Source organism: Panthera onca, chromosome C1 (assembly GCF_046562875.1).
Source record: "Panthera onca isolate mPanOnc1 chromosome C1, mPanOnc1 haplotype 2, whole genome shotgun sequence".
NCBI lineage: Eukaryota > Metazoa > Chordata > Mammalia > Carnivora > Felidae > Panthera > Panthera onca.
In genome coordinates, this window is record NC_138346.1 from 89,433,984 (window position 1) to 89,460,317 (window position 26,334).

Here is a 26,334-nt window from a genome sequence, read left to right on the forward strand (position 1 = left end):
TATTGCATGTGTGTGTATGTGGGTTTTTGAGAATTATTTCTAGGTACTGTACCTTATAAATTTGTAAAAATCCATTTAACATAAAGTAACAGATGTGAAACAGTTATAATAGCAATATGTATCTAGTAAAATATCCATTTGGATATTTTCCTGGCATAGTATTTAAAAGCCTAAGTCAGAACTTGCAACTTGGGTTCAAATCTCAACATTGTTCCTTATTGGTTGTTGCTGCATAAGATATTTTTATGTGTACCATATATATTTTTTTTAAGTTGGAGGACCAAGACATTTAGCCTTTTCTTTTTTTCTTTTTTTACTTCAATAAATCATTCAATATTAAGTCAGGCAGTTCCTGGAAGCCCTTGCATCTTGCCTGCAAGAAGCACAACTTCGAATCTTATCAAGGGATCAGAAATTCTGGTAAGCTGGTTGGTTCTTCTAAGTCCAGGAAGTGCCATGTTCTCTGGCCGGTATTCCAGGAATGATGATGACATATATGCAGCAGTTCTGAGAACCTACAGAGATGTGGGCACTTTTCTCCCATCTATAACTAACATATAACCTAATTTCCTAATGCTAAGTCTATTAGGTTGATGTGCCTTAGACCTTTTGCTTGAGTCTTTTTAAAACTGAATTTGACAAAGTTTTTAAAATTGTAACAGTGGGGAAGATATTCTATGACAGAGAAATTGACAGGGTTATCCAATAAGTCTCATTTCATATGGTTTTAAAGCTGGCCTAATTTAATATTCATAGTAGATTATTCTTTAAAAACAATGAAAAAGTGCTAATTTTGTTAGCATCATTATTTAGACATTTTGTAGTATCTCATAATTCAATATTTTCTGCTTTCAGCTGGAAGCAAAAATGTATCCATAGAATTGAATACCAGCTATAAATGCAGTTTGCAATTTATTTTTGTTTATAGATATTTATGAACTCTTCCATCATTGTGCCATGTACATCTTTAATTTTTCTTTTTTAAAATTTCTTTAAGTTTATTTATTGAGAGAGAGAGAGAGAGATTGACAGAGAGGGAGAGAGACAATCCCCAGCAGGCTCCTCACTGAGCCCCAATGTGGTACTCGAACGCATGAACGTGTGAGATCATGCCCTGAGTGAAAATCAAGAGTACAACTCTTAATCAACTGAACTACCCAGGCACCCCTTCTTTAATGTATCTTTGATAGAGGTTCTGCCTACTCTGAAATTCCAACTCAAGTTTGTGGTTTAAGCTATATATCTTCTCCTTACCTAACTGGCAGTTTCAGGGCATTAAGAAATTATATAGATGATTATTTTGGTAGATATCTGCAAACAGATGCATTTTTCTTAACTAATTTACCATCAGATCAGGTATGTTTTTGCTCATCATTTTATTTCAAATACCCCACTATGTGTATTGTGTGACACAAAGTTAAAACTCATTAAATTGTTTTGAATAAATGAATGATATTAGATACACATTAAAATGGAAAGGGAAATATAATTTAAAATCCCATGCCTTTAAAAAAGTGAAGCTCTCTTTCATAGATGGGGAATTGAGGATAGGGAAGAGTTTCTTTTGTGCAGATTAATTTCTACTTTGTTGAAATTCATTATTACTATGCAATTTAGGAATCTAAGACATTTATATGCAAGCTTTGAAACAGTAGTATTAATGAAAGGGAACAGTGAAGATTCAAAATCAGTACAATCAAAATTTGTCAAATTCCTTAAGGACATACATTTTTACCTATAACCTATTTTATTCTACGTTCTAGTTAAAACTCTTCTACATTCTCAGCAATAACCCCTGCACACAGACACACTGTAAATTGGCAAAATATCTAACCATACACATGGAGCTTTGTAGAAACTTAAATATCTAGTGTATGTTATTTTTTTATATTTCATAAAAGCACCTTAATGTCTTCTAAATGAATTTTTTGTGAGGCTTTCTAGTTTCATTTGATCTTTATTAGTAATAATTAATATAATCCAGTCTCCATTATCTGCACGTGTTGTACACAGTAGTAATGAATCATGCAAAGTGTAATTCAGAAATAATTTTTATTTGTATGTGGGAAGTATTATGTGATGTTTTGGAGTAAATTTCCCTCCTTAATTATATTTTGCTTAAGGTAATTAGTTTGCACTCCCTGAGCACACGTCAATTGATAGTGAGGGAAATAGAGCCCTGACGTATTCTGGGAAAATGTTTTTAAATATTGCAGCTGAACAACATGCAGACACTCAGTACTTGTATATAACCTGGGAAAAGTCCAAGGAGGCTAGTACCGTCTGGAGGGTTATTCTGTCTTGGTGATCAAATCATATTCCTCAAAAATAGCTGCATACATCTCTAATTTAACTCGGTCAATCTGTTCTCACCATGCCAATTTTATAAAGGAGATCCAGTAAACTAGATAGCTTAATGGACAGAACTCAAGACCAAATGGACATTCAGTTTATTGTTAGTTCTATTAGGTCTGCTTGTCTCTCTCTGTGTGTATAGATGATTACTTAAAATGTTATTTCATTTTTTCCCTATAACAGTATATTCTTGTTTGTTTGTTTGTTTGTTGTTTCAGTACTTTGAGTCATAGCTAAAAAGTCACACTTCCAGAGACATTGTATAGAAAATCATTGCTGGAGCACTCTTGGTGCTCATAATTCATTATAGTTTAGACAATAGAAGGAAATAAATTCTAAGGACAACTGTACTACACAGACAAAATGAAATTTTATTCTACAGTGTTTCTAGGTAGCAAATGTTTCTATGCTGTGTGCTAAAAAGTACGTATTTTCATTACATTTTTAAAGGACTTGGTTGGATCATATTAATAAGAGGAATGAGAGGTTTATACTAAATGTGAATCTTTGTACATATCCTTTTTCTACTAACCTCTCCCTTCAGAGAATCTCTCTTTCTCTCTTCCCAATGCACGCGCGCGCGCACACACACACACACACACACACACACACACACGTACACACACACACACACACACACACACCTTTTTACATTAGGCAAGTATTTGAAATCTAACCTTCAGTTTCTTTAATTTTGAGTATTAAAAAACATATTGATTGTAGCTAGTGATAATATTTCTGTTTTAATGTTAAAATTTCTAATCTTACCCTTGATACACTGATGGGGCAACACATATACCTGGGATTTATGGAGTGTGGTTTCTTTAACTATAGTTTACATGAATGTTAATAACCCATGCAGCAAAGACATAATAGTAAATGAAATGCAATAATATAGACTATGAATACTAATGCATGCACCAGAGACCCTGGCCCATGATAGATCTATAATAATGTTTCTCTTTATCTTGCTGGGTTTTTTTATTGGTGATTGTCAATACGTTGACTCCTATTTTCCTCAAGGTAAATAGTGATCTGTACTTTACTTATTCCTGTTTGCAATGCACTGTATACTTTATTTAGAAAACTTTTTTCTTCTCTTCGAGTTAATAAATTTAAGCTGGGCCTACTAAATCCTCTAAGGGACAGATAAGAATCCAAAGAAGGGTCTATATTTAATATGAGCTTGGAAGAACTACTGTAGATTAATCAGGTATTGCACCATTGGAAGAGGGATGTTACTGGTAGGGAATGCTAAATGCAGATGCACAGAAAGGACAGAGAGATGGGGTGGTGGAGTCTTATCTAGAGAGAGAAAGAGAGGGAGAGATGAAGGGAAGAAAAGGAAAAAGATAATTTGAAGAAACTTCAAGTAGTTAAATATGGTCTGAGCATAGCACTCAATGGGGGAACTGGCAAGAAAAAACATACTACATAGGAAACCAGAGCTCAACTAGCAGATGGTTTTCTATGCCAGGTAAAGATATTCATCGGGTTTTGTGGGACATGCCATCAAAGACTTTGATGAGAAGTTACAGAGTGAGATTTCATTTTAAAAGATGATTCTGATGGAACATAAAGAATGGTTTATATTAGTAAAACTTGAAGTAGGGAGACCTGGCTGAAATCTGTGGCTGCATTCCAACTGAGGTAGATTAGGGAGGTCAATGTACATGAGGAGAGGAGGATAATTTAAATGTATTAAGGCAGTAGAACTATGGGTGTACAGGGAAAGGGATAAAATGGTGACTTTCTTGTTTCTTGTCTGGGTGATTCAGTGGATTCAGGTGCAAACACTGAAATAGGAATGACAGAGTAGAAGATTTGAATGTTTCTCTCTGGTGTGTGTGTGTGTCGGGGGGTGGTTTTCTGTGTGTTTGGGAAGACATTATGCATTCCGTTATAAATCATTGAGCTTGAGATACCGGAGACGTCTAACTGGAATTGCATAGTAGGAGTTAGGAATATGCCTAATTAGGAATATGCAACTGGATTTTAGAAAATATATCTGAATTTCAGGTTTTAAATACAGAGTTGCCATCAGTAGTTGGAGCCACTGGGGACTGGTAAAATCATCCATCTATCCATTCACTAACTACTAATGCAACACATATAAAAAGGACATATTGCATGCCTGGTGTGGGAAATAATAAGTGAAGTCAGTGAATAATAAGTTATCAATGGTTTTGGAGTGAGTATTTGCGGAGAAAGAAAAAGTGTAACTGAGCATTTATGGGGTATTTATTATGAACCAGAAAAGTCAAAATGATTGCTTTTTTTCATCTTCAAAATAATTTTATGCGGTAGATACTACTCTCATTTTACAGAAAAAGAAATAGAGGAGGTGAATAGTTGAAAAAATTAGCTAACATTACACATCTAATAAGTCTCCAGATCTTATTGTACTTTGAATGTTGTTCGAATTTTCTTATTAGAATATTTCCTTAACAGAATTTTTTACAGGAGAGAAAATTAAGACAGATGATACCAATATATCAAAAGACATACAGTATTGTGAGAAAAGACATATTACAGGTAGCTATAAAAACTACTATGATTAAATTTGGGAATAACATGAAAGAGATTCTGGAGAGAATAATTTGAAATATGGATTATCTATCTCAGGAGCCTTTCCTGTGGCACCAGGGACCTTCAAGAATCACTTTATTCTGGGTAGACATTCTGTCATGTTCAAAGTTAGATGGAAATTAAAGCAATAATAGCAAAAACAAGTAACTTAAGTCAAAATTCATGTTGTTGAAAAATTTTATTACTGTAAAACACATCAGGGTGTATTTTCCCACAGGACATGTGGAATGATTTTTGTTACCCAACATGGAATCATTATTGATCGATTGATTGGAAGTCACTGGCCCTGTTGTTGTTGTTGTTGTTGATGTTGTTGTTGTTTTAATTATTGAAGTATACTTGACATAGAATGTTATATTAATATAACAAGGTGATTAGACAGTTCATCACTTAATGCTCACCATAATGAGTGTTGTCATCATTCGCCACCATACAACGTTACTACACTATTATTGACTATACTCTGTGCTGTACATTTTATCTCTATGACTTATTTATCTTATACCTGGAAGTTTGTACCTTTTAATACCCTTTCCCCAACCCACCTCCTCTCTGGCAACCACCAGTTCTCTATATTTGAGAGTCTACTTGTTTTTCAGTTATTTTGTTTGTTCATTTGTTTTTCTTTAGATTCAACATATAAGTGAAATTATATGGTATTTGTCCTTCTCTGACATATTACACTTAGCATAACATCCTCTAGGTCCATCCATATTGTCACAAATGGCAAGGTTTCATTTACTTTTATCTCTGAGTAATATTTTATTATGTAGACATGCACACACATAAACACACCATATCTTCTTTATTCATTCACCTATTGATGGAATTATGTTGGTTCCATATCTTGGTGATTGTAAATAATGGTGCAACAAACAGCATATATCTTTTTGAATTAGACACATAGATCAATAAAATAGACACATAGATCAACAGAATAGACACATAGATCAACAGAATAGAGAATTTTCATTTTCTTTGTGTAAATACTCAGTAGTGTGATTACTGGATCATATGATATTTCTATTTTCATTTTTTGAGTAACGCCCATACTGTTTTCCACAGTGACTGCACCAATTTACATTCCTGCCAACAGTGCACAAGGGTTCCCCTTTCACCACATCCTATCCAATACTTGTTATTTCTTGTCCCTTTGATTTTAGCCATTCTGACAGGTGTGAGGTGATATCTCATTGTAATTTTGACTTGCATTATCCTAATGATTAGTGATATTGAGCATTTTTGTTGTGTTGGCTGTCTGTATGTCTTGTTTTGAAAAAGTTTACTCAGGTTCTCTGCCCATTTTTACTCTGATTATTATTATTATTTTTGGGTGGTGTTGGGTTCTATAAGTTCTTTGTATATTTTGGATATTAATCTTTTATTGGATATATCATTTGTACATATATTCTCCCAATCAATATGTTGCCTTTTTGTTTTATTGATGGTGCCTTTGCTGTGCAAAAGCTTTTTATTTTGATACCATTCCAATAGTTTATTTTGTGTTTTTGTTCCCCTTGCCTGAGGAGAAAAATCTATAAATATGTTGCTAAGGCTAGTGTCCAAGAGATTACTGCCTGTTTTGTTTTGCTTTTTAGGAGTTTTGTGGTTTGAGGTTTCACATTTAGGTCTCTCAATCCATTTTGAGCTTTTGTGTATTGTGTAAAAAAGTGGTGCAGTTTCAGTCTTTTGCATGTAGCTATTCAGTTTTCTCAACAATATTTATTGAAAAGACTGTATTTTTCTCATTGGATATTCTTCCCTCTTTTATCATAGATTAATTGACCATATAAGCATGGATTTATTTCTGGGCTCTCTATACTATTGATCTGTGTGTCTGTTTATTTGGGTTTTTTTGGTGTTTGTTTTTTGTGCAGTGCCATACTCTTTTGATTTCCACAGCTTTGTAGTATATCTTGAAATCTGGGATTGTGATACCTCCAATTTTGTTCTTTCTCAAGACTGCTTTGGCTATTTGATGTCCTTTGTGGTATCATATAAATTTGAGGATTATTTGTTGTAGGTCTGTGAAAAATACTATTACTTATTTGATAGGGTTTGCATTGAATCTGGAGATTGCTTATTAATTCTTCCAATCCATGAGCATGGTACCTCTTTCCATTTATTTGTATCATCTTCTTCTTCTTTTTTTTTTAATGTTTATTTATTTATTTATTTATTTATTTATTTATTTATTTGTTTGTTTATTTGAGCAAGAGAGAGAGAGAGAGTGAGAGAGAGAGAGAGAGAGAGAACGAGCACACAAGCAGGGGGAATGGCAAAGAGAGAGGGAGACACAGAATCCAAAGCATGCTCCAGGCTCTGAGCTGTCAGCAGAGAGCCCAGTGCAGGGCTCAAACCCACAAACCATGAGATCATGACCTGAGCCTAAGTTGGACACTTAACTGACTGGACCCCCTCCCCAGGTGCCCCAATTGTTTGTATCATCATCAAAATTTCTTTTTTCATCAATGTCTTAGAGTTTTCAGAGTACAAGTCTTTCATCTCCTTGATTAATTTTATTCCTGGGCATTTTATTATTTTTGGTGCAATTGTAAATAGAATTGTTTTCTTAATTTCTCTTCCTGCTGCTTCATTATTAATATATAGAAACACAACAGATTTCTGTACATAAATTTTGTATCTTGTAGTTTACTGAATTTATTAGTTCTAATAGTTTTATCAGTGGAATCTTGACGGTTTTCTATATATAATATCATGTCATCTGCAAATAGTGACAGTTTTACTTCTTCCTTACCGATTTGGATGCCTTTTATCTAATTGTTAATTTATTCTAATCCCAGTGATATGTTGAATGAAAGTGGTAAGTGTGGACATCTTTTCTTGGTCCTGACCTCAGGGAAAAACTCTCACTTTTTCCCTATTAAGGATGAGTTTAGCTGTGGGTTTTTCATATATGGCCTTTATTATGTTGAGGTGTGTTCCCTCTAAGCCCACTTTGTTGGAAGTCTTTATCATGAACAGATGTTGTATTTTTCAATATTTTTTTTGCATCTATTGATGATTTTTACTTTTCCTCTTACTAAATATATGTATCATATTGATTTAAAATAATTTTTTATTATGTGAGAACAATGCCTTCTACTTTCATAGTATATTTATATTTTCAGTGTTTCCAGAATTTTTAAAATATATAAAAGACTATGACCTTTGTATACTTGTATATTTTAAATAACTTACCATTCATCAAAAGAAAACAACAGATTTACAAGCACTGAATATGGATTACCTCATTAATCTAATAATTTGTTTTATTAATACCTTGGTATACACATTTCACAAAAGTGCAACTCTGTTGGATAATTTCCTAGAACTTGGAACAGTGGGATAAAATTTACTCACCTTTTAGATTTAATATACATTTCTAAATATTTCTGTATAGAGTTTGGAACAGTTAACTTTACAAACATTGCATGGATGTGTTTACCTATACTCATGTTGGATCTCTGTGTTAACAACGTTTAGTCGTTAGTAGTCTGCTAAGTGTAAAAGTATTTAAGTATAATTTTAACTTTCATTTCTCTCATGATAAAAGGTCAGCAACCTTTCATAGGTTTAACAATCACTGGTATTTGCCCATTTTTCTATTGTTTTTAAAAATTTGTCCTATTAATATGTTAAAGAAATAGTATTTGCTATATGAGTTGTAAATGTATACCAGGTTTGGCTGTATTAATTGTGATTCTTTTTTCCTCATAATTTTTTTTTAGTTTTTAAATTTATTTTAAAAATTTATGGTCATTCTAGTTGCTTTCAAAATAAAAATGAAACATCTCCATGACAATGTTATTATTTTTAAAATTATTCCATATTTTTCTAATACTTTAATGTCTCATTTTGTAGGATTAAATTCTATATCTATTTCTTTTAATTACTATATTCAAAATTAATTTTAACAACTTATGAGGTCTAGTGCATAATAATTCTGTCATCTTTTCTAGAAATATTTATAGAATTTATTTGTTGATTATATCTTGTTTATTTAACTATATGAACCTTGTTTTGTTTTTTTGAAAGAAAACTTTTTATTACATTTATGTACAGAAAATCCAGTCGCATACACTTAGCCCAGTTTGGTGGCCAGGTCTTTAGCTGTTGTCTTTTCCAACTTGGCAATGTGAGCCACCGACTTTGGACCCAGGTCATTCCCTCAATAGTGACAGCAGGTCTCATCATATCTGTCCTTGTAATTGGTCCTGATTGCTTCTACCAGCTAGCCAGAGCTCCTGTGTCTTCTGAGTTAAATACTGTAAAGGTGACTGTGGTATAGGTCTTCTTGGGGACTAGGTGCCCCACCTGGCCTTGTCCTTGATAATGTAGTAGGGAATCCCTATCTTTCGCTTTAGGGCAGGCAGGAAGACAACCAGTTTGGGATCCACATCATGTGCAGTCCCTACCAGTTGAACCTCCTTGTTTTCCACCAAGGTGGTAACAGTATTAACTGCAGCCCAAAGGACAGGTGCCTTCCTAGTAGGGACATCCCCTTTGCTGGCAGCTTTCTTCTCAGCCCAGGTCCAACAGTCTCTGCTTCTCTTGCTTTGTCTCTGTTCTGTATTTGTGAGCCAGCTTAAGTAGTTGAGTAGCTGTTTGGTGGTCCAAGATCTGGGTGACCTGATTAAACATGGAAGACACTCGTAGATAGTTTTTAGACCTTTGTCGCTGCAGCCAGATGTAGTGGGTCATTTGACAAAGTGTGTAAGGTCCCTTTTAGGCTGAATGTAGTCTCCACTGCCAAAATTCTTGCACCTTTTCTCAAATAGGGGATTGACCACCTTCTTGGCCTCCTGCTTCTTGTCAACACCAGGAACCAAGGCCACCTTCTTCCCTTTAGTCTTCTTTGTTTTGGGCATCTTGGATGGCTAGAGGAGAGAGAAAGCAACCATATGAACTTCATAAGTAGCTTTTTCCCACTTTAAAAACATTTTATCATTTTCCTGTTAGTATATTGTAAATTTTCTAACTCTTTGTTATTTGTATATTGGAAGGATTTTCCCTTTACTAGGTTAACCTTATGCCTGCTTATTTATTGAATTCTCTTCTTATTTATAATACTTTTTAGTTGAGTCTCTTGGGTTGTCTAGATATAAAATAAAACTGAAAATAATTATAAATTTACAGATTTATATCCAGTGTTATGCCTATTATTTTGTTCCCTTTTTAAACTGCATTAGTGTTTAGCCCCAGAAAAATGTTAAATATCAGTAATAATAATAGATATCTTTTATCTTTAATTTGAATGTTTCCATTGTACTTCTGTGAGTATAGTCCTCATATTAAGTTTTAATATCTTTCTTTACACGTTTTTCCTTTGAAAAGTAAACTTTTCAAAAGATCTTTATAATTTCTTAGTTATCTATTTGTCATTCTGAACTTAAAATCTTCAATCAAATCCACTTGGGGATCTTTATTAGAGTTGCAATAAGTATGTTTATTAATTTGTAATACCTTTTACTTTGTGACAGTAATACATTGTTTTTCTTCCTGTGATTATTTTTCCATTTATTCAGGGATTATGTAAAGCTATTCATTGAAACTGTGGTGTGTGTGTGTGTGGCTTGCTTTGTTTTTATCTCTTCTTTTTTACAGTTGAGGTACCATTTTGTATGAGATATTTTTATTTTCATTTACACTCTAGTTAAGTTAATATGTAGGAAAAGTATAGACTTTGTAAATTTATCATATTCTTGGGCATCTTACTGAATTATCTGTTAATTCAAGCATCTTTTCATAGTTGCATGTAAACATTTTTATGTCTTCTTTTTCAATATAGATACTTTTAGGCATTTACTGAAGTAATTAGAAATAATAAAGCATTGTTATTTTTGTAGTGATAACAGGTACCCTTAATTCCGGATTTTAATAGAAGCAGATTTTATTCATCACTATATAATGTTGTTTATTGTATTTTCTTAAAGCATCTGTATTATGTTTAGATAATTTGCTTGTAGTCCTGTTTTGCTTCATATTTTTTTTCTGACAAATAGCTGCTGTGTATGTGCAATGAATGAAACAAGTAACAATTTCTTGCCTTATGAACTTTATATTCCAAAAAGAGAGGATGCAGGTAATGATAATGATAGTGATAATAAAATAACAACCCCCAAACAATTACAGCAGCAGCAGCAAGAAAACTAATTATGTAATGTAATATATACATATATATGATAATATACATGTATATGAAGCATGTAATAATTTTTGTTTGAAGGAGTATTGTGGGTTTAAGTAAGTCCCTCAATGACAAAGTGATCTCTTTGTTAATATCTTAAGGAAAAGAAGGAGCTAGTAATGCAGCTATGAAGAACAGTCAAGACAGAAGAGTAAATGCTAAGGTTATGAAAATAGAAGAAACTTGGCATGTTTAAGGAATAGCATGGGAGAATATTATGGCTAGAGCTGAGTCAATGAGGGAGAGAAAGAATGAAATCAGAAACATAAATTTGGGGAACAGATTACGTATAGTCTGAATAGAATGACATCAAGAGAGGTTGAATCAGAGGAGAGAAATTGTTGACAAAAATTCAAATAGCTATTTTGTGGAGTTCTGCCATAATAGGGAAGAAAAAGAAAGAGAAAAATGGTAGCTGGAAAAAAAATGGAGTAAAGAGAAATTATTTTTTTTTAAGGTGAAGAAATCGTGGTACATGTATACATCATTGGGAAAGATCCTGTGAAGGCTGATAATGTGGTGATAAAGTCACCTTGGAAGTCCTGCTGGAGCAATGTCTATGAGCAGACCAGAAGCTAGGGGTTCTCGTGCACAATGGAATAGTTGTATCCTACCAGTGATAGGTAGTTGAAGCACGATACCACAAGAAAAGTGTACAGACACTGGTAGGTGAGTAGATCTGGTGGTGGTGGAAATCCACTTCGTATTGCATAGGAAGCTGGGACCAAGTATAGGAAAGTGAAGCAATAGCTGTTTGAGACAGAGGAGTATCAAAAAGAAATCTAAGATAGTATATCTCAAATTATCTGTGGTGAAGGACCAGATTCTTTTTGTTTCTTTTGCTTCCTAATATGTGGTGGGATACATTTGAAATTGTAACAAAAAGTATTCAAAAAGTTAAAATGTAAACAGTCATAAAATATAAATCCAATTTAAAAAAATATTCATCAGACGTAAAATGAGTATGTCAAATTATAACTGAACCAATGTAAGTTCACTTCTTGGTAAGTCAGACACTGCACTAGGTTGATTCGTCACACAAAACTTTATTTTCAGCGAATAAAGAGATCACGGGAGTGGTTTCCAAAGCTGACTCATCAAGCAAGGGGATCCTTTTGTTGAGGGGTGGGATGAATATTTAGATAGAGAAACCTTGTCATCGTATATAGAGGCAGGCATATAGTCACACATGTACCCAAAGGAAGCATGTCTATACATATGTTGTATGTTATGTAAATGAAGCTGGTGCGACTCTTTGGGTAGAAATTTTAGTATTATAAAGAGATAAACGTGGCCATTCGAGAGGTCACTCCATGGTCCATCTCCACAGGTTGCATTCACGGGTTGAGCTTAAACTGTACTGGGTGGTCTGGGAGGTCTGGGCAGCCTGGAGGTCTTGTCAGGGCAGTTTCTGTCACTGGAGGGATGGTTTCACTTTCCATCTGCCTGAGTTAAGAGATAGGCTAGAAATAGCTTAAGGAAAAATGTGGCACAAAGGTCAGTGAGTATAAGCAGGTGGGGAGTAAAGATCAGGTCTTGGGGTCTAGCTGGTGAGCAAATTGGTATAAAATATCGCAAATGCTTTCTTTAAACTCCACTACATACCTTGCAAGTTGGTAGCAAACATTGCAGACTGTCTGTAGGCCAGGGACCATGTTTTAAATAGCACTATCCAAAAGAGTAAGAGAGAGGGGCGCCTGGGTGGCGCAGTCGGTTAAGCGTCCGACTTCAGCCAGGTCACGATCTCGCGGTCCGTGAGTTCGAGCCCTGCGTCAGGCTCTGGGCTGATGGCTCAGAGCCTGGAGCCTGTTTCCGATTCTGTGTCTCCCTCTCTCTCTGACCCTCCCCCGTTCATGCTCTGTCTCTCTCTGTCCCAAAAATAAATAAAAAACGTTGAAAAAAAAAAAAAATTCAAAAGAGTAAGAGAGAGAGTAAACTAGAGAAATACAGTATAATTTCTGTGATTACTGAGATTATGATCATAAATGTAAAATGAGACTATTAGGAAGGAAAAAAAAATATTTTCCTTCTACCCTTCCAGGTTTTTGCCTGGGGTTCTGTAACAAAAGACAGGTTAAGAAGAGCAAAAGGGAAGTTTGTTAACCTGTGTATCTTATATCCATGTGAGAGAAACTCAGGGTTGAGTAACTGAGGGTTGGTTAAAATTTGAGTTTATAATAACATTTTAGCAATATAACAATACATTTTTATACAAGAGATAAGACAAGGGAAAAATACTTTGAGTCTTGGAGGTAGCATGTTGTGGGAAGGCAAATGTATGGAAGATAAGGGCTAGTTAGTAAAGTTTGTTATGTAGAATCCTCTGGTGTTGTCTCTCAAGCTGATAAAGGCCTAAAGTCCCCTGTAATAAAATTTTATGCTTCTTGGTAGAGAAGAGTAGACAGGGGAGGGAAGACACCTTTGGAAACTTATCTCCTGGTTTTAGGTAAATAGAGGGAAGTCAAAGAACTTTCCTTGTATGTACTTCTTAATAGCCTTCAGGTCAAAATAATCCTTATGCCAAAGTGGCATATTTTGGAATGACACATTTTGCTAGCTTGTACTATTTAGCTTGATTTTGGTATTTTTTTTTTCTTCCAACCATATTCACTTGTTGCATAACTGAAGCACAAACAGAGATATGGAAGTTGAGGGTGTATTCAATGGAGTAAATAAATGATTGGGCATAGGATTTAAACTGGTTATCAAAGGAAGTAAGGGTATAGGGGGAGTAAGGAAAGGACAATTGAAAATGGATTAGTGTGGGGATCCTGGATGGCTCAGTTGGTTATGTGTCCAACTTTGGCTCAGGTCTGTGAGTTCGAGCCCTGCATCAGGCTCTGTGCTAACAACTTGGAGCCTGGAGACTACTTCAGATTCTATCTCCTTCTCTCTCTGTTCTCCCCCCACTTGCTCTCGTGCTCTCTCTTTCTCTCTCTCTCTCAAAAATAAATAAGCATTTAAAAAATTAAAAAGAAAATGGATTAACGATCTCAAGGGTTGAAGGCTTGTAGAGGTGAAGTACTAAAGTAACTAAGCTGAAAGAATGGAAGATTGTGTTCATAAAATGGGATACTGGAAATTAAAATTGTAGAGAGATTACATATTTTAGTAATGACAAGTTAAGACTATAATCATGAGAGAGGCTGATTGAGATATGGGGAAGAAAGTGATCATTTGAGGAGAAAAGGTCAAAGATCCAAGGCACTAGTGTATTGGAAAAATTATCTTCATATGTACTGAAATCATTGGAGAACTGGTAGGGAAAGAATAAGAAATCTCAAGGACATTCCTGACCTGAGTCAGGAAAGAACTGCAACAAGGATAATGGATAACTTAATCAGAGGACAGATCAAAGGGTGTGTACCTTTTGGGGATGGAGAAGGGAAAATTATCTGGAAATTGCAGATTGCAGAAACTAAAAATTGCCAGACTCAAATAGTAAGGGGGAGAAGAAGGGTGTGGATAGAAAACAGTTATCGATTGAAAAAGCTCAGGGGAGCCAATGTCCTCAAGGGAGAATCAGGTTTCAGGAAGAATAAAATGCTGAAAAAAATGTTAGGAGGTTAAAAACACAGAGAATGTTATTGATGACAGACCAATATTGCAGTTTAAAAACTCAGTAGAGGCTTTTCCTGGGTTCAGATAGGGGACAGAAAAATGGTATGGGCAGAATATTATGGGCTGAGAGTCTAGGTTTGTGAAATTTGAGTTTCTTGCAGATACTCGACCTAAATAGTAATAAAGTGCATAGTGAACAGGTCTATATATGCATCAGTATTAAATCAGCTCCACTTTTCTGTTTTTCCTCCACCCACATGGAATGAGGTGCTGTTATTTGGTGGTTATATCCTATCTGCTAGCTACAGTATCAGTGAGGGACACAATACCCCTGGGTAGTTACATTGCAGCCAGTTCATAGTTAGAACTTATCAGGAAAGATAGCATGTGCCTCCATTGTGCAAGGACAAATCAGTGGAGGAAGTAAATAGATATGTTAAAGGCTCATTCTGGCTGCAGGGTAAATGAATATCCACAAAACAGAAGACAACAAGAATAAAAGAATGACTAGCAAATAAGCCATGAGCTTTGAAGTGCAGTTCCTTTCTTCTGTGTTTTTCCATCTTAGAATATTTCAACATTCTAGAATAACCTGCCCATGCATAGGTTTACCTTTCCTTGTCAAAGGAAAACGCACTATGTACACACACTGCTGTAGCTGTGCCTATGTCCTATCCTTATTACATAACATTTTCAAGGAAGAGGAAGGAGAGTCATAAGGCATGACTCTTGTAGCTCTGGACAGTTGCTTCTAGCATTCTGCTGGTATGAAGGAGTCAGCACAGCAAATTTGTTTATAACACAATTGTTCAGGTATTTTCATTCCTGTTCTTAACTTTAAGGTAATTCTTTCCATTTTCTCCCAGAAGATTGTTGTCCTGGGCATTCATATGTTTTTCATGATTTCTCATTCTCTAGCTACTTTGATTTAAACTGTATTCCTTCACCACTATTTAATTCCTTAGAAACATCATTTCCCCTTTTCCTTTCCATGTCCTTAATTTTTTTATTTACTCAAGCACCTAGGTGGTGATTGTGACAAATATATATTTGATTTTCTGGCTCACTAGACTTACAACCTAGAAAAGGGAAACTGAAAAATTAGTGATCCAGAAAACAGATATCGCTTATTTTGTGACTTTACTGTGTGTATGTATACAATCCATCGCTCCCACCTTTCTGAAGATATGCATAGCAATAAAAATAGAAACAACATGGGTCCTTTCCTTACATATTAAATTCACAAAGCTGTTTTTAAATATCCTGCAAAATATGTAAAAGTATGGGTCAATATAAGGTTGAAGGGGATCATTTTGTGCCTTTTAATTTGTTCTTTCAAGGTGTCTGTTTTCTGTCTTTTTCATTTGTCCCTTCACTTCTTCAGTCATATAATAGGGTTTCTTGATCCCAGTCTAAACAATATAAAAAAGAAGAAAAATAGGGAGGCTGGGGACATTCTCTAAACTACAATGGGACCGAAATAGGTGAGTGATATCACAAAGTAAGGTTTTAATGCAATGAAAAGGATGACCTTGGAACTATAAAACTGGGTATAAAAGTAAGAGGAAACTGCACTATCGTAGAACATCTGCATAAAGATAAACTAACAGGGCTAGATACCTCAAAGGATAGAGAAATACTATATTCTGTCTTATATTTGTTTGACTTTCATAAAAGCCTTCTTTCCTACATTTGGTGGGTAATATATCATTCGGGCATCTACAAATCACAAAATACACAATAAAGCTGAGTGAGATAATGTGGTGCTTCCCAGTTAACTGTTAGACTGTGTAGAATTGTCCTGGAATTTCATATACCTAAAGGGAGAGAAGGAAGAGAAACTTCCAGCTATTATAATTTTCTCAGGGAGGGAGAAGGAAGAAAGGGAGAAGAAATAAGCAAAAGTGACATTTTGTAAGTCGTATTAGTGACCTCAGGAATCAAATTTACATAAATAATGAATACATATTCCTAAATAGGTGAGATTACCAAGCTGTATTTTGTTTCACTGACCTTTCTTGGCTCTTTCTTTGCCACCACTTCTATTTATGCTTTCATATTTTAGGAAATTTTTGTTTTGTTTCTAAATAGACTTAAAATGGAAAAATAAAGAAATGTGCTTTATTTTCTGTTTCTCTGTCCTTCTGTCCCTCTGTCTTTTGTCTCTCCTTCCTTCTCCCTTTCTCATTTTCTCTCCTCCAGTTATTTTCTGTTGGAAAAAATAAATAAATAAAACAGGTACAATTGTCTTAACATTCTGAAAAGAGCTAAGAATTTATTTCATTACTTTTAGAATAATCCCAACTGAGACATGCCACATCAAGTTTGCCAGATCATTAGGAAATATGTTTATCTCTTATTCAAACTTTTTCTCTTCCATTATTTCAAATAGTAAAATGTAGGGAACCAGGGCAGGCTACCCCCAAACGTGCCATTTTGGCATAAAGACTATTTCAAGTTAAAAGTAAGGAAAACCCAGCAGATGCAGGAAAGGCTCTTTCTCTGCCTTCCCCATAACTATGTAAATTTACCCTGGAATGGAGATCCTGATACAGTAAGAGAAGTATTAACAAAGGACACTTTTACTGAAGGAATTCATCTTAGAATTCCTTAATAGAACATAAGGACATAATAGAACAATCTTGTTTTTTCAAATATCTCTTTCCCTCTTCTTGTTAATAAGCTTTCTCCCCTGTATTATCTTCAGGCCCCCACCCATTTCCTTAGCTCATATAAGCTTCATGTTGCCTCATTGGCTTTGGAATTTCATGTCTGTGTGAATTCCCCAACACCCCCCCCCCCCACACACACACACCTCCCCAACTCCCTGTGCATACGACTATTAAATTTGATTTTCTCCTGTTAATCTATCTCCTGTCAATTTGATTCTTAGTCCAACTAGAGGGACCATGGGACAGAGGAAGATCTTTTTCCTTGGCAAAAGCATTTAAGGGACTAAAGAGAAAAAAGCAGTTTAAGTGAAGCTAGAACATTATGAAGAAAAGCAGTTAAAGTGCCTATCTCCAAAATACGTAACAATTAAAATTATGCAAGTAAACTATTGGTTTGCTGTCACAGACTATGAGTCTGGAGTTGTCTCTTGTCCAGGAAGAGAGTGGATGCAGAATTGAATATGAGACAGGCTAAGGTCCGGGAGGAGACAAGAGCACTGAACAGAAGTTTCATCTCCATATTTATTGAGTGCTCAAGATCTTACACATGTGGTGAATGTGATGAAAACAAGATCTTAGACATGTGGTGAACGTGAAGAAAACAATCAGATAGTAATTGTTCAATTGTGTGTAAGCAAAAGCTCTGGGGGGCGGAGTTTCTGATCAAGGTATATTGGCACCAGATGGAAAGTAATTTCCTGCAGGTGATATAACAAATTACTCGTGATTCCATTACCATATCTCGCTACTTGACCTCAGGTGCTTTCAATCCATGGTGGAGTCTTTCTGCCCTAAGCTTTTTTTCTAACCCTTATGTAAGTAGAACCTATTTCCCCACAGTTCTCCCTTTTTAGTTTTTCTTCATCTTAAGTTTACATACGAGGACTGTCATGACAAGCTTTCGATCCTTTTTTTGCTGTCGGGTAGTTTGGTGGGTGATTTTGTAAAAGACATAAAAAGAGGTACAGTAGAAGTATTCCACTTCCCAGAGTTATCCAGAATATGAGATGGGCATTAGCCGAGAGAGAGAGAGTTAAAGTCTTTCCAAAAGGACCAGGATTCGACCCATTTATTTCTTAGTTCTTCGGAGTATTGTAGTTGTTGGTGTAATGTTACATCTAACATTTCTATCACAGGGCAGCTTAGAATGGAGGATTTGACCATACATTGATTAAGTACATATTCAATTTGATAGTGTAGTGAAGACTAATTCCAGCAATGGTAGCAGAGGTTATAATGCTTACCACAGCTAGGATCCCCATGATTAAGAAGCCTATGATTTAACTTTGCCTTGTTAATGAATACCAGTGATGGAGATCATGGTCATCAGATGCAAATCAGGGGTATATGCAATACAACTGTGTTCTAAGAGGATGCCGGCCTAGTTAGACAGGCATTTAAGGCTACCCCATATATCAGAGGCAAGGACTTGCATTTGTCAAGTGGCTTCAGGATGTAGAGTCCATGAAGAGGCTTCCTCCATCTTGGAAAATGGGAGCGGTGGTCGCTCATTCAGAGTCATTCTCCGGAAGTCCTGGTTGATTGGAAGATATTCTGAGGGTCTCCACCATGCCATGTTATAGCTTCACCAACCAAGAGGAAATCCTCAGAGGTCTCGAATCTGAAAGAACACACGTATCGACCCCAGGTGAGAATTTTGAACCAGCACGATAGGGTGATAGGTTTTATCTAATTTAGAAGAAGGTAGCTCAGATGATGTTAGTCCTTGAAGGTCAAAATTTGAAAACTTAAAAGTGATTACAGCACAATTGAGGAGAAGTTAAGGTTGTAATGTAGACCGCTATGGATAATTCTCCCATCTTTGTTTTTTTTAACATATTTTTAATTTTGTGCACTTCGTTCTACAATTTCTTGGCTTTGTGGGTTATAAGGAAATTTAATTTTATCTGCCATTTCCTTCTGCCTTTGTTTCCCACCTCATTTCCCCCCTGAACAATTTTGACCCTTAAAATCTTTAAGGTTGCTGAAGGTGGGTAGTCTTCTCTTCTGTAACTTCTTCCTGCTGAATAGGGGTGTAAAAGTCCCTACTTATGGGTCAACATTGCTTTGGTGGGGTAGATATAGGGGAGTCATGAAAGGGGACAGTTCAGGGGAAACAGAGCCTCCTTGAATAGAAAGGATCATCTCTGTCTACTGAAAGTTATAGCTGTGAAGAAATATTCCAACAAGAGTCAAAACTATGACAAAAAGACTAATGAATGAACATGATTAAAAGATCTAATGCAATTGACAAGGAAATTCACTTATGTCTGTGGCACATAACGCTTCAATAATCAAAATATCAAGTGATGACCTCATCATTATTAAAGCTAGGAATTGCATATAATCTCTATATAATATTAAATTAAATTTATTTAAATAAAATTAAATAATCTCTATAAAATATTAAAGCTAGGAATTGCATATAATCTCTAGAATGGTTACAACATTTACTCAAATGTAACCAAAGGCTTGTTTGTTTGACTGTGCTTCCAGAGTAACTTAACATACCAAAGAAACCTAATTGGTCAAAAAGATTTCATTGAAAATTTATTGGGAAATTTGTTTACTAAAGTCTTTGAAAGCTATCCTAACAATTACACATGAAAAGTTTGAGACAAAGTTAACTATTACTTTAAGTCATAACATGAGCTTGTTTGACCTTTGATAAACAGGTCTATTTCAAACCAACAAACTTATGTTTGGGTCCACCTAAGCCGATTTGTCCCCCATGGTTAATTTTTACCTGGAACACTGGTGGAGAAATCTGAAGTGGGTGGTCTTTACTCCTTGACATCTTGGAGACAATGTTTAAGGGTTGGGAGAAGGTTTCTATAGCTAATAATATAGCTCAAAGTTCTGAATGTTGAGTAGAGCCAAGTCCAGCATATATGTTCCCAGTTTTTCCAGTTTTCCAAAGGCAAGAATCCTTGTAAGTTTTCCCCAAAGCATCTGTAAACACTTTAAGGGTATTCTTAATAGGTTGTAGCATCAGGGTAAGGATGTCAGAGGAAAACTTTTGTTCCTTTAAAAGGTTAGATTTTTCCCAATGACAAAAGGGGGAGCCAGTGTTCTCTGGATGTTGTGGTGCCAAAGGGACTAGCTGACAATAAGGAGGCTTAGGTTCCTTGGAAAAAATTTTTTATTTACTTTGGGTGGGTCTATATCTTCATAAACATGATCTGAACTCAGGGGAGAGTAGTCCTATGAAATACAGACCATGTAAGAACGACCTCCGGCAGAACATTGGTGACTTCCATACGGTGTTCCTTTAGTGTTTTACCTGTTCATTTCCAAATATCTAGATCAAAGTTTCCTTGCTCGGGAAACCAAGGGCAGTATTGATGGATAATCATTAATAATTTAAGGAGTGCTATATGAATGTATTGTTTCTGTTCTAGGGATAGGGAATCTCCCATAGTGATTCTCTCAAAAATTCTATGGCAGCAAATCCTAATATAGTTTTGCTTTTCTCTTACCTTGTCATTAGAGACTGTACTCCGGTGCACTTTTTCTGTTTTAAAGCTCTAGTTGTTCCCCAGTGTTCTGTAGTCCTTGAGTTATGTCGGCTTCTTGGCCACGTCGGCTTCTTGGCCACGTCGGCTTCTTGGCCACGTCGGCTTCTTGGCCACGTCGGCTTCTTGGCCACGTCGGCTTCTTGGCCACGTCGGCTTCTTGGCCACGTCGGCTTCTTGGCCACGTCGGCTTCTTGGCCACGTCGGCTTCCCTTTTGATGAAGACTATGAGTCTGGAGTCCTCTCTTGCCCAACAGGAGATCAGATACAGAAGGAAAAAAAAAAAAAAAAAAAAAACCTCTGACTTCAGGTCATGATCTCAAAGTTCATGGGCTCGAGCACTGCATCTGGCTCTGTGCTAACAGCTCAGAGTCTGGAGCCTGCTTTGGATTCTGTGCCTCCATCTTTCTCTGCCCCTCCTCCACTCATGCTCTGTCTCTCTCAAAAATAAATAAGCATTAAAAAAACATTTTAACGAGGAACCTATCCACTGACCCTTGCTTTTGCCTCCTTTTGAGTATTTTGCAGAAATAAGACATTGTATTGACAATCACTTGCAATTCCAAAGCAAGAAAGAGAGAATAACCTTTGGCTCAGTTGTGATAATGTGACATTCCACATCACCTACTCATATTGCAAGATATTGCTAGTTTGTTAAGTTAAAATTTATTAGAAATGTTTGCTCATCTTGTGGAAACTCACAGAACAAGTTACTCGCAATCCATTGTTTTACTGTATTTACTTTCTTTGAGTGTATTATTAATCATAAGTCATTAAGTGATCCTTTCTGAGACAGAGTTTAGATGGGATGATGTTGTAAATCCTTCAAATATGGTCTACCATGGTAACTCTGAAATATCCAATTTACAATAGGATTTTAGATGCTGTTAACCAAGGCATAGTTTAACACTCATGGATTATTGCTTTTCAATCTGAAAAGAAATCTGTTAAGTTTTACCCTTCACCTTTCCATTTCACAGATGAAGAAAGTGAGGTTTCTTAACCTCTTAGACAAGGTTTAATATCTTGCCAATATCTCATAGCTGATAAACACATTTTTGGATTTGATTCCAAACCAACTCTTTTTTAAGGGCTGTGCTCTCTAAAATATATAAACTGCTTAACTCAGAAGTAACCCTTAAAAAATCCCAATAAAGCAATTAACATTATGTTTTCCTCTTTGTCAAAAGCTATTTGGTCAAAATTCCAGTGTATAATCATGGTAGACTCTATAATGTGAAGTTAATTGAGGGGCATCTTAATTAATATCTGGTGTTTTCCGACTATAAGTACTTGTTCTGAAGCCCTGTCAGGATTCTCAAAGCTTAGCCTAATGAAGCAAAATGAGTAAAGTAAAATAAAACAATTATTCTGTCTGAAGAAGGAGTTGCCTTGGTTTCACATTTTCTTCATTTCAGATCCAAAAGCAAAATGATGAGCCTACTTTAGAATCATAAAATTATAAAACTTTAGAATTAAAAGTAAAAATACTAGATAGATAATATCTAGATAATATGACAATTTATGCCAGTTTTATTTCATAACCTAATTTATACCAGATAGCTACAGAGTTTAGAAAATATGTCAGAAAAGATTTATTATTTGATATAATCAAATCAAATATTGCCCTTTGTGTAGATTTAAAATGGTCAAATATGGTCAATTTCATGCTTCAATCTAAATATGATACCCATTTTAGAGATGAGTGAATCCAGCATTAAGAAAAAGATCTATTTGACCCTTCAATTCACTTTCAAAAGGAATAGACCAAAAGTCACATCCCCAAAGCCTTTTCCATTAGATTCTCAATAGAGAATAATGAAGCAAAATCTACTTGCTTCATTGAGGGTTTGATTACATTTTAAGAAGCCAGTATTTGGTTGATTTCTTTAAAAATTTAAATACTAGTATCCACTGGTCTACAGTGGGTTAAATGCTTGTTTTTCTAGAATGTCTATTACTCTATGGAGAGCTGTAATAAGTGAAAAGGACCAGTATTGCAGAATACTTCTAAGAAATTTAGTATTTTCTCCCTGTTTTTGTTGTTTTAAATAAGTAACCATTCCCCCTTTCTAAGTCATGAAGAGTAATTTTTGGTGATCATTTTCCATAACACAAAGTTATGATTATTATGGGTCTTCAGCTGATAGATATCCATTTGCTTATTGAAAGTGATATGTTAGACCCTCCTTAGGCCAGGACTATATACATCTCAGTAAGTCCTGCTTTGTAAGCACAGTTCTTTGCAGATAGTAGACACTTAATGGCTTTCTGGTTCTAAATTGCATTGGAAGAAATAATGAAAGGTCTCTTGGGTTTAAAATTGACGGGTGTTCTCGGTCTTTAATATCTTAACAGAATATGCATAAATTACTTTTTGATTTATTGCTTTAGATTTCTCTAGGACAGTGTACTTTTCCTTTGCAATTAAAGTACTTTGATTCAGTAATCTTAAAACTATGATAGAGTATATTCATGGATATGGCCTACTTGACTCAGGTCTTTGGGAAGAGGATACAATAATCTAATCTCCCAAGTGTCAGTGTGAAGCTATACTCTGCTCTCTCCCTTTATAAAGAGAATATGTCTGCCATCTTATTTTTAATTGTAAACTCCTAGAATATCAAGTATTTTGAAAGATTATGCATAGAGACCTCTAAATAAAATGTATAGAAATACTCTGTAGGGGAAAGTTTGTGGATTTGGAAAAGCCCTTGGGCCTCTTTTTGTTTTGTTTGTTTGTTTGTTTGTTTGTTTTTAATCTTTTTCAATTTTGAGGGCCTGGTTTCTGTTTCAGAACAAATGAATGAAAGAACTTTCAGATAATTTTAACAGTTCACAAATGTGTTACCTGGTTTTGACAAGGGCGTCTGTAATATCTCAAAACTATGTTAAAGATAGAGCATTTAGCAACCCAGGAAGACAATGACTATAAAACACAAAATTAACTCATCAAGTTACTGTAATTTTCTTTCTCTTTGTCTCCAGCTGATTAGTGCAAATTAACCGCCTGAGCAGTTAGCATGCAATATGGAAATCTTTGATATCTGCTGAGAAGGCAGGCTTTTTTTTTCCTGCTTTCAACTACATCTATGTAAAATTCCAGAATTCCCTATAGACATTGCTCTATTGTGATCATTAATATTTTTTTTTATTTTAATGGCATTTTTATATGTTTGTTTTAGAATTTCTAACCTTAATATATTAAAACATTTATAATCTTTATAAATTCCTATATAGGAATTCCAAAAGAAAAAAGAGAGAAGAGGGAAAAAAAAAACTGAGATACCTAGGTATCTCATCTCTTACATGGAGATAATAAATATCTCACTGGATTGTTGTGAGAATGAAAATTCAATGACATATGTTTTAAAAATTTAGAACATAGTCTAATCCATACTTTACATTTAGTGTGCATTGTAAAATTATTTTTATTAAACACATAGAATTTGATCAGTGAAATATGCTACTTATTTCAATCTCTTCACTCTCAGGAAAAGAGATATTTAGGTAATTTATATTGATTGCATTCCATATAGTCTGAGAGAGAGCTTAACAAATTTGAATTGCTATACAAAGAAAAGTGAACTCTTGACTAGCTATTGAAAAAGAATGACGAGTTATGTTAAAAAGAGGTTAAAAAGGGCATCAGTCATGGAAAGGAAACAAGTCATATACTTGGTCAGAAGTCAACTGATTTTTGGGAGAATGTATCTGGAAGAGTTTATAGTTATGTGGTAGTGGGATATGATTGTCAGAACTACCTAAAAGTAAACATCAGGAGCTTTTTACCCCCTTTGTCTATCAAATAGTTGGCAGCTATTTCAAGGAGAAAAACATTTAATATAAATTGTTCATTCAGTATATTTGAATTCTTAAATCCTTCTATTTTATTTCTGAATGCATTAAAAGATTCCCATTTATAGAACAGTTTCTCTACATAGTAATTAATGCATTCTTTTAACAGAAATTTTTTTATTTTATTTTTTTATGTTTATTTATATTGAGAGAAAACATGAGCAGGGGATGTGCAGAAAGAGAAGGAGAGAGAGAATCCTTAGCAGGCTTCATGCTGTCAGTGCAGAGCCCAACGTGGACTCAAACTCACAAACAGTGAATTCATGACCTGAGCTGAAATCAAGAATTGGCTGCTTAACTGCCTGAGCCACCCAGGCACCCCATTTAGTAGAAAGTTTTGATCAAGGATCACCAAGTTCTAGATTTTTGTGTTGGTAGTTAAGCACTGAACAAGGACAGCCTAGTTTCTGTACTCAAGGAACTTAATGCAGAGAGGAAGGAATACCCAAGCATGAATTTTATGAATGACAAATTCAAGAAAAGTCTGAACTTATTTTTATGATTCAAACCAAAGTATTATTTTTACTTTAAAATGTAGTGACAGCCAAGTTCTGATTTAGAAACAAATAATATATCTCAAGAACATGTTCCCATGCCAGGAACTGACCCATTGGCTCAGTGTTTCTCATCCTTCTCTGATGTGATGTAGGGAACTTGATTAAAAATGGTACTATCTTGGTACTGTTCAAGCTTATTGGCTTAATATCTTCAGACAGTCTCTGAATCTGTATGTTGAACAAGAACCAAGGCACTTCTTTTTAAATTAGTTAATTCAAGAAACACTAGTATATCTCAGAAACTAGTCATTTGTTTGGCTCTTTAGGTTTTTGTTTATTTGGTGGAGTTACATAGAATATTAATTAATTCAGTTTAATCTTGAAAGCCAACAGCTTGAATCTAAGATATCTATAGAAACCCATTACTTCCTGTCATTTAGAATAAGCCTATATCACCCTTATTTGGAACCGTAGTATGGTATGTTCTTCAATTTTATCTCTTTGAACTAGTTTTTCTCCTAATACTCCGATGTTTTAAATGTGTTCACCTATTCAATACTTAACTGCAAAGTTATGAATCACTGTATAATTGAGAGAAATCAGTGAGGTAGTCTAATATGTTAGTCTCATGATAAAATCAAACCATGGAATGTTTAAGCCTTCCAATTTTTGTGTTATTCTTTTCTCATTCTCTTTCCTTTTCTTCACTTTCTATTAGCTTGGAGTTAAAACTACTTACCATCTGTCCTTTAGTATCTGATATGATTTGATTTAAGAATACTTTTAAAAGATCACATCACAAGTGTTTTAAAACAAACTCTGCTAAAAGTAACAGAAAACACAAAGAACTGTCTCCAATAGTAGTAGTAGCATTTAAATTCAAAAGCATCTAAAATCTGTTTATTTTTAAATATTAAAAAAATTGAAATAAATTAATATGTAATTCTTATCCTACAAGAACACATTATCTTTATATTCATAAAATAGATGAAATTACTTTAGTTGTATTGATTTGGAGATAGGAAAGGGATAGCTGAAAAAAGTCAACAATGAAAATGTATGTCAGTTCCTAGGTTTGCTTGTCATGTTTATTAATA

At 34.8% G+C, this 26,334-nt stretch overlaps 1 protein-coding gene and 1 pseudogene across 4 annotated transcripts in view; one reads left to right on the forward strand and one right to left on the reverse strand.

Moving 5' to 3' along the window:
- Positions 1-26,334, forward strand: part of LRP1B (LDL receptor related protein 1B) — a 1,899,539-nt gene that overhangs the window by 1,010,128 nt on the left and 863,077 nt on the right. The window lies entirely within an intron of this gene.
- LOC132673488 (large ribosomal subunit protein eL8 pseudogene) lies at positions 8,890-21,118 on the reverse strand (annotated as a pseudogene). Its single transcript, XR_013557074.2, has 2 exons — positions 20,847-21,118; positions 8,890-9,824 (listed from the first exon to the last, which is right to left on the reverse strand). The product of XR_013557074.2 is annotated as a large ribosomal subunit protein eL8 pseudogene (transcript).